The 11,886-nt window shown below is 41.3% G+C and overlaps 1 long non-coding RNA gene across 1 annotated transcript in view; it reads right to left on the bottom strand.

Annotated features, from left to right (window-relative positions):
* Window positions 1-7,650: 7,650 nt before the first annotated feature.
* Window positions 7,651-11,886, bottom strand: part of LOC123331134 — a 214,317-nt gene continuing 210,081 nt past the window's right edge. Inside the window, exon 4 of the long non-coding RNA XR_006547611.2 lies at window positions 7,651-8,036. This is a non-coding gene — a long non-coding RNA (uncharacterized LOC123331134). The remainder of the gene's footprint in view (window positions 8,037-11,886) is intronic.

The raw sequence follows: 11,886 nt of genomic DNA, 5'->3' as shown, positions 1-11,886 counted from the left end.
ACTCTCTGCAACCCCATGGACTCTCCCCAACCCCATGTTGCTGGACAGGCTCATCTGTCCATGGATTTTTCCAGGCAAGAGTGCTGGAATGGGTTGCCATTTCCTTTGCCAGGGGGTCTTCCTGACCCAGGGATCACACCTGCGTCTCCTGCATTGGCAGGTGGATTATTTACCACTGAGCCATCTGGGAAGCCCTTTCACCAAGCTTCTTATTTGAATCTGTTTTTGTTGAGATACGTCAGTGTGAGGAATGAGCTCAAAATCATGAAAAAATAATGCCTAAGAAAGTATTTTTTGAAATGAACGGCAGGCTGCGTGTATAGGTGAATTTAATTTCATCAAAACTATAGAAATGTAGCAGGAAAGGAGACTCAAAGGTTAAACTTTAAAGTTTTCCCCCCAGTAACTCATGTAGGAAAGGAGGCTTGACATAAGAGTCAATAGCAAAATGATGAACAGTACACCAACTACTGGATTATCTGCTGCTGCTGCTGCTAAGTCACTTCAGTCATGTCCAACTCCGTGTGACCCCACAGATGGCAGCCACCAGGATCCCCCATCCATGGGATTATCCAGGCAAGAACACTGGAGTGGGTTGCCATTTCCTTCTCCAATGCATGAAAGTGAAAAATGAAAGTGAAGTCGCTCAGTTGTGTCCAACTCATAGGGACCCCATGCACTGCAGCCTACCAGGCTCCTCCATCCATGGGATTTTCCAGGCAAAGTACTGGAGTGGGGTGCCATGGATTATCTAAATAGTCACAAAAGAGAACTGTAAGGGGGCACTTTCAAGAATATCCAAATTAAATTAAGATGATGTAAGTAAATCAGTAATTTAAAGAGTTCCACAATGTGTATAATCACTAACATTATAGTCCATTGTAATCAGGAATAAAAGCATAATCACATTTGTATGCTATTTGAAATACATAAGTGTGTATGTGTGAGTGAGTGAGAGAGAGATCTATATGGTATGTATATTGGACTGGACAAAAAGTTCATTTGGGTTTTTCCTTTTCAGCCAACCCAATACATACAGGATATATGGAAAATGGAGGTTTCATTTAGGACTTAGATTCAGTAAAAGATGATGATAAACAATCTCAAAGTCAAATCAGAGTCATAAATATTATTCACTACATATTGCTCATCCTGTAGTTTTTGATGGAACAAAAAACAGCAAGAAGCGATCAGGATGAGACAGATCCCATTCTTAGCATATACCAGATTTCACTTTCATTTCCAAGAACTACAAAGAAGTTACTTGAAAACAAGCATCAGAAACTGGAAACATAAACTCCGTGGGCAAATTTGTAGCAAGTAGAACATACAGAAACAGACATAGGAAGGGGAAAGCAGCCACCAGGAGCCTGGCTTCAGCTGCCCAGGTTGCTGGGATGACAGAGCTGACTCCCTCAAGAGAAAGCCAAGAGAACCCGGAAGGCAGAACATCACACAAGGACCAGCCTCAAAAAAAGGCTGAAGGAAGGAGCGGGGGAAAGCACAGGAAATAGGGAGAACCCAGAAATCACTTCTTCTCCAGGACAAACGTGACCATCGTCACCCTCAACAACACTCAAGGATTTCCCTCGGGCAGCGATGGAGCCTTTGTCTTCAAATCTTACACATCACTTAACATCAGGCAAGTATCCTTACAAATAATCTAATTAGCATAAAATTATTATATCAAACATCAAGTGAGCAAAGTACAAAGAAACCCTGGAAATACCTGTGTAACTAACTTCAATCTAAAAGCCCACACGCTCCCCATGCCATCCTCGATGCTCTGTCCTTCCTTCAGTTGGAATACAAGTAGTTTCAAGCGTTAGTCACTCAGTCCTGTCTGACTCTGTGTGACTCCATGGACATTAGCCACCAGGCTCCTCTGTCCATGGAATTCTCCAGGCAAGAACAAAGGAGTAGGTTGCCATTTCCTCCTCCAGGTAGTTTAAGGCCACAATTTTTCCTGTTCAGGGAATACGTTTCGGGGATTACTTTTTACATTAACTTTTACACTCAACAAAATGCATCAGAAATTGGAAACCTATCACCAAGCTTCTAAGGCAGAGGTAGTCTTACCTAGGATGAACCTTCACACACAATGCAAACACAGCCAGGAAATCTCAGAACTAAGGGGAACAGCTACATCTCTCGGGTATATCCACCCGCCACCCCTGGTGGATCCTATATCTTCACTTTCTGCCTGCAGAAAACTGTGACCACAAAAAAACCCACAGCTTGCAGAACTCATGTTACATACTCATGACCCATGGTCCCATCACTGACACCCTAACTTAGGAGACAGAACATAACTCAATTCCCTTTTGCATCTCTTTCCTTCTATAGCTTTACTTTCTTCCCCAAAATGGTTTAAAATTCTCATCAACTTTTTTCACTGGCTTTCAGGATTATGAAAGGATTATTCTTCAGATTATTCTTCAGATCCAACCCATGATCTGAAAACCTAGAAGCCAGTACCAAAAGATCATAACAGCACATTTAAAATCATCTAGAAGGAATGATTCTTGAGAACATTCTAATTAAGCTAAAATGCACTATCAGTCAGTTCAGTCGCTCAGTTGTGTCTGACTCTTTGTGACCCCATGAATCGCAGCGCGCCAGGCCTCCCTGTCCATCACCAACTCCCAGTTTACTCAAACTCATGTCCATCGAGTCGGTGATGCCATCCAGCCATCTCATCCTCTGTCGTCCTCTTCTCCTCCTGCCCTCAATCCCTCCCAGCATCAGAGTCTTTTCCAATGAGTCAACTCTTCGCATGAGGTGGCCAAAGTACTGGAGTTTCAGCTTTAGCATCATTCCTTCCAAAGAACACCCAGGGCTGATCTCCTTCAGAATGGACTGGTTGGATCTCCTTCCAGTCCAAGGGATTCTCAAGAGTCTTCTCCAACACCACAGTTCAAAAGCATCAATTCTTCGGCGCTCAGCCTTCTTCACAGTCCAACTCTCACATCCATGCATGACCACAGGAAAAACCATAGCCTTGACTAGACGGACCTTTGTGGGCAAAGTAATGTCTCTGCTTTTGAATATGCTATCTAGGTTGGTCATAACTTTCCTTCCAAGGAGTAAGCGTCTTTTAATTTCATGGCTGCAGTCACCATCTGCAGTGATTTTGGAGCCCCAAAAAATCAAGTCTGACATTGCTTCCACTGTTTCCCCATCTACTTCCCATAAAGTGACGGGACCAGATGCCATGATCTTCATTTTCTGAATGTTGAGCTTTAAGCCAACCTTTTCACTCTCCTCTGTCACTTTCATCAAGAGGCTCTTTAGTTCCTCTTCACTTTTTGGTTACATGCATATTCTACATGCAATATCTTTACAAGTGATGAGCAACATTAATCAAAGGGATAATGCTAAGATATTTCTTGCTATGCATGAGTTCACAAATAAATGGCATTCTTATTCATTAAAATTCAGATTCAGATAAATAAAATTCTCTCTACTTACAACCGAACCTTAACTATGCAGGTCATAAAAGCAGTTCCCAGAATTCTGAACTTATCCTCAACATAAAGCTGCAAAGGAAGGTAATTAGTTTGAATAAAAGCTGTAGCTTCAAAACAAGGATGAATAGTCATTTTAAATAACAAAATGTCAATATTTGCAGAAAATTGAGACTTCACAAATAATAAACAGCGCTAGTCTCTGTGTGAACTGTGGGCCAGTTATTATAAATATTGAGATTCAACAATTCATCACTAAAACTATTCTTTATCTTAGCTATTTTCATCTGGGAGTAAATAGAAATTATATTTGTTGGCTACGGCTAGAGGAAGGAGAAACCTCTCTATCCTTTTTCTTGGTGAATTTGGCCCAGGATAATATCAAAATTACATGTATACAGGGAAAATAACTTGGTATCCAGAAAGACCAAAAGATGTTACAAACATAATTATCTCTGTGTCAGCAACACATGGTAACATAGTCAGACTGAGAGCTGGTGGGGGTGGGGAGGATCTCTTAAGATGAAAAATGCAAACAGGTGATCCTGCCAATAGAAAAATCGATCTGCATACATCTTTGGAATGGCCAAATTTTTTAACCCATTTGTATTCCTTTTATGATTTCCTATTTATTCATTTTATCGTCTTACATCCGACCATGCAGATGCATTCAATTTTCTTCCAATAATTTTGGCAAACCATCAGATCATTAGGACATGCTGATTTTAAAAGTAACATCATTATAACGCTGCCAATTAAAAGTGGGTAAAATAGCACAACAAAATATGCAGTTCTTTCACACTGATGACAAGAAAGAGTTCCCAGTGCTTTGGAAATATTTTCTAAGCTTTGTGTTTTCGCTTCTCACAGGGCATACTGCTGTTTCTGGGTGGGCTGAGGTGTCAGTGCAGAATCAAAGTTAGACAACAGTCCATCTGGTGTTGAAAGAGCTCAGTGCCCATCGTTATCTGAACATTTGCTCCATGTACCCAAACCCAGTGTTAACACTGTTTGAAGTCCTAAAGTGACGAGGAGGTTTTTGGTTTTGTTTTGACTAATTTCACATTTCCTCATGGTGTGACCCAAGGTTCCAAAACACAGAAATATTTCCTCTTAAAAGTTGCCTCTCTGGGATTTCCCAACTGGTACAATGCTTAAGAACACACCTGCCAAGGCAGGGGACATGGCTTCGATCCCTGGTTTGGGAAGATCCCATATGCCAAGGAGCAACTGAGCCCGTGAGCCACAACTGCTGTGGTCTACCGTCTAGGAGCCGCAACTACGGAAGCCCACACACATCTAAAAGCCTGTGCTCCGCAACGGAAGTCACCGCCAAGAGAAGGCTGCACACCACCGCTAGAGAGAAGCCCCAGCTCACTGCAATCAGAGAAGGCCCGCGCAGCACCGAACATCCAGCACAGCCATAAATAAATAAACAGAAGGTTGCCTCTCTATCCTTAGTGACAACAAGATTTAGGAGAAAACTTAGATGTTTAGCACCTCTGTGGAGGCACACTTGGACCTGCTGTACCTGGCACACGATGGCTGTAAAAGCAACATTCTGCCTCGCTCTGCCCCCTGTCGCCCCGGGAGCCAGAAGATGCATCCTTCGTCCCAGGTGCCCCACCAAACTGCAGGAAAGAGAATCTGGTGCCAGAGAGGGACACCATGCTACCAGCTCTCTGGCTGGAAAAAAAAGGGGGTGGGGGGAGAAAGTTACAGAAGAATCTTGTAAACGGCAGATTTTCATGCAAATGTTTTTGATGATTCTGAGGCAGATCAAATGAAACATGGATGGCTAAAGTGAACTACATAGAGGATGAAAATGTTTTTGATTATAATAAAAACTTGGATTTGTCTTCATTACACAACTTTCTTCCCCAGTCAAGGAAAACTAGATTCAAACTGACAAGGTCTTTCCACCATCAATGAGCAAAGCAATGATGAAGGACCCAGAGAACTTCCCTTTTAAGCCATCTCCTGGGGAGCAGGGCTCTCACTGCACCCACCATCCTTGTTTTCTCCACTTTCTCCAGGGGCAGCACTGATCCCTGTCTGTGAAAGGACCAAAGTCCTCCCATTGGATGTTATACCTCATTTTGAGTAGGCTTTTCCACATTTCCACACTCAAAACTAGTCAACTGTAGTTAATAGTTTGTGCCCGAAGTATCAGATATACTGATATGCATTTTTTTATTAGTAAAAAATGTACCTGAAATTCTAATGTTTCCAAAACAGGCTAATGGGTCTCACTGCTCCATCCCAGGGAATGTCTTCATTTATCTGCACAAGTCAGAAACTTGGGTATCATCTAGTATTTCTTCCTCTTCCTCTGTATCTAATCAACCATAAATTCCCATAGATGATACCTTGCAATTATTCCCTCAAAATTCTCTATTCCACCATTGTTGCCTTAATTCACTTCTCCATATCTTCTCCATGAGGCATTTGAGGAGCATCTTTGCTAGAGGGCTATTGTATACTTTTCCTCTTTTTGTAAAATTCAAATACTTCATTCCCCTTTTTATATTATTTTGGTGATTCTCACTGTGTGGTACATTTTTTTCCTATTGGATTTTTCCATTCATCATCCAGAGTACTTTAAAACTTTGTATCTTAAATAATTTATGTGCGAATGATTCTGCAATTTTGGCTGGGCTCAGCTGGGCAATTCTTCTAAATGCACTCCTTGGGGTCACTCATGCAGCTGTAGTTACCAAGAGACTTGACTGAAGCTGGACCTCCAGGATGACTTCCCTTGTGTGTCTGACCTCGTATCAGGATGGCAACTATATAGCACACCTTGAAATCAAGTAATTCAAACAACCGCTTGTCTGAAAGCCTTGGATTTTTCTTCCCAATAAAATGAAACTGATAGAATATCTAAGGTGTCTTAATATATGGACAGAAAACTAAATTAGTGCTCATTTTGTAGAGAATTGGGTAAGCAAACAATTACTAACTCTGGGAAACAGCAGGATGTCATACAGAAAAGAAAAAATAGCTCACAATAAACTACATGCTCAGCCATATACTGTATTTACCTACATAAACACTGAATATTATTCAGAATATTTATTAAAATCTTTTTATAAATATGCTGGGAGTCTAGTGGCCAGGGACAAGTAATAAATGTGTGGGGCTAGAGAGTGAATAAACAAAGCTTAATGCTCACCTTCCATAGTAGGAAGTAAACAGAAATGCTTGAAACCAGTAAATCGAAAAGTAATAGTGCATGCATGTTATTCACAAACACAGAGGTACATATAAAACAAACATGCTGAAAGTACTAAAATAATTACTTGGGGAAATGGGAAGTTGTGGAGCCAAAGGAACTTTTCTTTAGATCAAGCCTTAGAGAACTACTTGGCTATTTATTGATACATATATAACTTCCCTGGTAGCTCAGCTGGTAAAGAATCTGCTTGCAATACAGGAGACCCTAGTTCTATTTCTGGGTTGGGAGGTTCCCTCCTGGAGAGGGGATAGGCTACCCACTCAAGTATTCTTAGGCTTCCCTTGTGGCTCAGCTGGTAAAGAATCCACCTGCAATGCAGGAGACCTGGGTTCGATCCCTGGGTTGGGAAGAGCCCCTGGAGAAGGGAAATGCTACCCATTCTAGTATTCTGGCCTGGAGAATTCCATGGACTGTATAGTCCGTGGGGTAGCAAAGAGTCGGACACAACTGAGCGACTTTCACTTTCATATAACTTTGAATAAAAGGCAGACAAAAAACTAATCTTTGGAAATTCATATTGCGCATGTCTTCTGCTTTTATGTTCTTTCTAGTTGCAGATATTGCTGCTAGTGTGGCAAAGGAGACTTTAAAATATCGAAATTCATTTTCTGTGGGCATTAAATTCCTGAATGTTTTCATTTAGTTTACCACTTCCTCTTCTTTTTACGTATTTAGTCCTGGACACCTGTGGTCAAGTGATGTATAAGGATTCAAAGAATAAATGAATGTGACAGGCTGTATTTACATAGGGAAGCTGCCTGATAAAGGCAACACGTGTTCTAACAAAACTGTGTACCTTGGCAAATGCTCAAAATCTCAAGATCAAGCAAATGCATCTACCTGTCTTTGATTCTACCTCCCAGAAAAAATTACATGCAATGGATGGTCAGAGAGTTATAACTATCCTGGGGGAAATTACTGACAAAAGCAAGTAAATTCCATACGGCATGAGCCAAATTGTTTTATTAAACTAGTGGGCAGCATGATGGTTTCTTCTATTTGTTGATACAAGGATCGGATTTCTCACATTCATGAAAATAATTTAATTTCTCAAACTTGAATGAAAGAAAGAAGATGGAAGAAGGTGGTCCAAGACTCAGGAGAAATCTTTTTCCAGCTCTTTGTCAAGGCTGTCCCACTTTGAAGCAATGTGTTTTTGAGTCCTGTGTTTGGATGGCATTTCTGCTCAGGGAATCACTCACATTTTGATCTTTCATTCCTCCGGGAAAACCAGTGAAAAGTGCTTTTGTAAGTTACAGTTCTGACCTTTTTAGGATTCTGTCATTTAATTAAAAAGCATTAGAAGTCTTCTGTCTGGCAGTGTTTACTACCTGTAACAGCAATCAGAAACGCAACCAAAGAGTAATTTGTAAGGGGTTATGGATTCATTCACAACAAATATTTATTGTCACTAGCGCAATTCCACACTGAAAATAAAATACACAAGAGATCTGTCTTCGTCTCTTGGGACCCATGTCACTCAACTATACTATAGGGAAGACAACTTATAAAGATGGTGTTATGCATCACTTTTCCCCTTTCATTCAGTTGATATTTTTATTAAATTTTTATCTGATAAAAAAAATAAAGATGGTGTTAGGTAGTTAGAATAGGAAAAAGGAGTCAAAATGGCAGTGGCTAAAAGGCAAAGAAGGGAAAAGCCTGCGAAAATAGAATAAAGGAAAGTCTGAGTGGAGTGAGAACCTCAAGTAAAACAAACAGCCCTCCTGGCTAGCCCAATTTACATAGGGCAGGCTCGGGGGGAGGAGACAAATGTATAAGAGGAGGAAGCCTAGAAGGATTGAGGCCTCTCTTCTCTTCATCTTTTGAGTCTGCCCACCCTCACTCCAGTGTGTACTAGCCTTTGTTTTTCATAATAAAACTGAGCTGTAACACTGGTCCATCCATTGCTTCAAATTTTTGTTGCAATGAGACAGAACCAGGGAAATTACACACTCCCCTGACAATGGCATTTGGCTCATTGAGAGATGCAAACCCTTGAATAAAATCCAAGAGAAACCTTGCTTTCAAAGCTCTCCCCAGGGGAAGTGTGTTGCACAGTGTGAGAGTTGCTCTATACAACACCTGTCTTAAATCATGTGGTCTGTAGATGCCTGGAGGACCCCAAGGCCTTTCTAGGTGTTCCATGAGGTCAAAATCATTTTCATAAGAATATCAAGTTATTACTCATTCTTCAGTATGTTAACATTCGCACTGGCACTAGTGGTAAAGAACCCACCTGCCAATGCAGGAGAACTAAGAGATGCTGTTCAATCCCTGGGTTGGGAAGATCCCCTGGAGGAGAAAATGGCAACCCACTCCAGTATTCTTGCCTGGGAAATCCCATGGACAGAGAAGCCTGGCAGGCTACAGTACATAGGGTCGCGAAGAGTCGGACACGACTAAAGTGACTTAACACAGCACAGATGGTACAAAAATTAATCATGAGTAAAACTCTGGTGCCTAAGCATGAATTGAGATAGTGGCACTAAACTTCTCTAGCTTTTGTTTGTTTGGTAACAGCTTTATTGAGATATAATTCACATAAAATACAATTCTCATTTGCCAATGATAGTGTTAATCTGGATGGTCCTTACGGTTTCTTAATATCTTTTCTCTGAAAACACTAGAAAACAGCCTCAGCTAACAGCAATAATATTGAGTGTGATCCTCCGTGGTTAGAAAGTAGGGGATCAGGAATCGATGACTTCTAATTTTAAAACAACACATATAACCAATCAGTTTAATTGCAACAGACTTGTTAAATTTATTGCTATTGGTAATCTCAGTAAGAAAGCAGGTGACGCAATAATTCAAGGAGGATAGTAATTTAGATTTTCCCCTTAACTCTGCACTGCTCATTGCCTGTTGCAGATACAGACCTTGTCAAACTGGCTCCACTAAAGCCAGTGGGCTTAGAACAATCAGTCCGATGTGCAGACAGTAGACCCATCAATTAAATGTCAGCTGATATAGTTGCCTTAAAATTAGTCCTCTCATCAGCCCAAGATGACCAGCATACAGAATCTGCATAAAGTGTGTATAGAACAGGATGTGACTATTGAGAAGCAAACGACCTCCACCTTGGAATTTCAGGACCTGTTTTATAGAAGGTTTACTTTTTGACATACAGAAAAAGAAATGATTCCCTAAGGAATTCAGATGACAAATGAGCCTCTTTCCACCCTGAGCAACATTCTATTTTTGCACAGCGCTATCGTGATATATGTTCTGCCATTGGCAAAAAAATTTAACTAATTTTAAATAAGACTAGCTCCTCCTCCTCCTCAGAAAATGATCACTCAGTCATCTGTGCTAAGAAAATGTCTTTCCTGAAAGCAAATTTTTTTTATTAATAAGATACAAAATTGGTGACCCACAAAAATCAACGGTCCCATTTGGTGCCTGTCATAGTGACAAATAAGGGATGGGCTACCAACGTAGACCTTTCACTTCTACCTGAGCCTTCGGGCACTCCAGGTCTGAGAAGTTTTGGGTTAAGTTGAATTCAGCGCCTTGCATTGATCACTGGCTCCTGACAGTTTTGATCTCGTCACTTGAAAGCAAGGTTTGTTTTTTTGTTCTGTTTTGTTCTTCACTCAGAGAATTCCAATCATAGTTACAACAGCAAAGCAACTCACATATTTGTGTCACTTCCTACATTTTCATTTCTCACCTTCAAAACAAAATGAATATTCTGTGTTAAAAAAAATGGCACATTTTACAGATGATCGCCTTCATAAAAGGCTGGCATGTATTCATTAGAATATTGGCTTATCTGCTGTATTTTTTTAAAACTATTTATTTATTGTGGCTCTGCTGGGTCTTCATTTGTGCATGCGATTTTCTTGAGTTGCGGCAGGTGGTGGCTGCTCTTGCTGCGGAGCTCAGGCTCTAGGGCACCTGGGCGTCAGCAGCTGCAGCTCAGGGGCTCAGTAGTTGTGGCTCCTCGGCTCCAGAGCGCAGGCTCAGCAGTTGTGGTGCATGGGCTTAGTTGCACCAAGGCATATGGGATCATCCCAGACCAGGGGTCAAACCTGTGTCTCCTGCATTGGCAAGTGGATTCTTTACTATTGAGCCACCAGGGAAGCCCTATCCTCAATATTTTTAAAGCATATTCTAGAAAAATATTCTTGAGCCAATACCTGGTATATGAATGAATCCAATACTTGGTACATGAATGAACCAGGTACAGGAATGATTAATCCAATAACCTTATATATGAATGAATTCAAGCCTTGAAATTGAAGTTGTCAGGACTGTACTACTACCTCAGAACTTAAGAAAGAGGACGTAAGTTATTGATGTTTCTTACCCTTTTGATCTTCTCTCAATGAATTTGAGATCCTAAGTCATACTGCTGATTGTTTGTTCAGCGAACTTTCAGACCATTTTGTTTCAATAACAAGAAAACAACGGAGCATGATAGAGTGAGTGAGCCCTCCTGTCTTATGGACAGTGATTTTTGATACTGCCAGACAAAGACAGAATCCTCAGTACTGAAGCTACCAATAGTAATTCATGTGTGAAAATCATCACCATCACTCTTATCAATCATCACTGACCAATCATCAACCACCACCACCATCATTCCCACTGACTCACTGCCTACGAAGCTAAATGTAAGCACTATGCTAAGTACTTAGGTATATACACTATGGTTTGTCTGCAAAGGCGGTTGCAACTGTTCAGAGATCCATGAGCAGGTACCTTTGCAGTATGACCTTGCCACATTCCCCATTAAGAAGCAGTGCTTATTTTCTTCTCTTCTTGAATCTAGTCTGGTCATGCACTGTTTCGCCCAGTAGCATGTGGAAGCAGTGATTTTCTGTGACTCCTGAACCTCAGTCACATGAGGTCTTGCAGCTTTTGCAAGTTACCCCGGTCAGTTTGCAACCCTGAAAGCACCATGTAGGAGGCCAGGGCTAGTTTCTAAACAGTTAAGAGACCAGGTAGAGGGTCTGAGAGAGTGCGATCGATTGATCGAGGCAAACCCACCAACAATAAAAATGAGGTCACCTTGGACAATCCAGCCCCAGATGACAGCAGACGGCAACCACTTGAGACACCAGCACAAGGCTGTTACTGAGCCCAAGCTCGCCCTGCTCACCACACGATAGGCCAACGAATCCGAGAGACGAGGTGTTGAGGCAAGGAAGAGACTGTAATCAGGGAGCCGGC

Source organism: Bubalus bubalis, chromosome 22 (genome assembly GCF_019923935.1).
Source record: "Bubalus bubalis isolate 160015118507 breed Murrah chromosome 22, NDDB_SH_1, whole genome shotgun sequence".
In the NCBI taxonomy this organism is placed as follows: domain Eukaryota; kingdom Metazoa; phylum Chordata; class Mammalia; order Artiodactyla; family Bovidae; genus Bubalus; species Bubalus bubalis.
The sequence above is the reverse complement of the archived record's forward strand: the minus strand, read 5'-3'. Positions and strand labels throughout refer to the sequence as shown.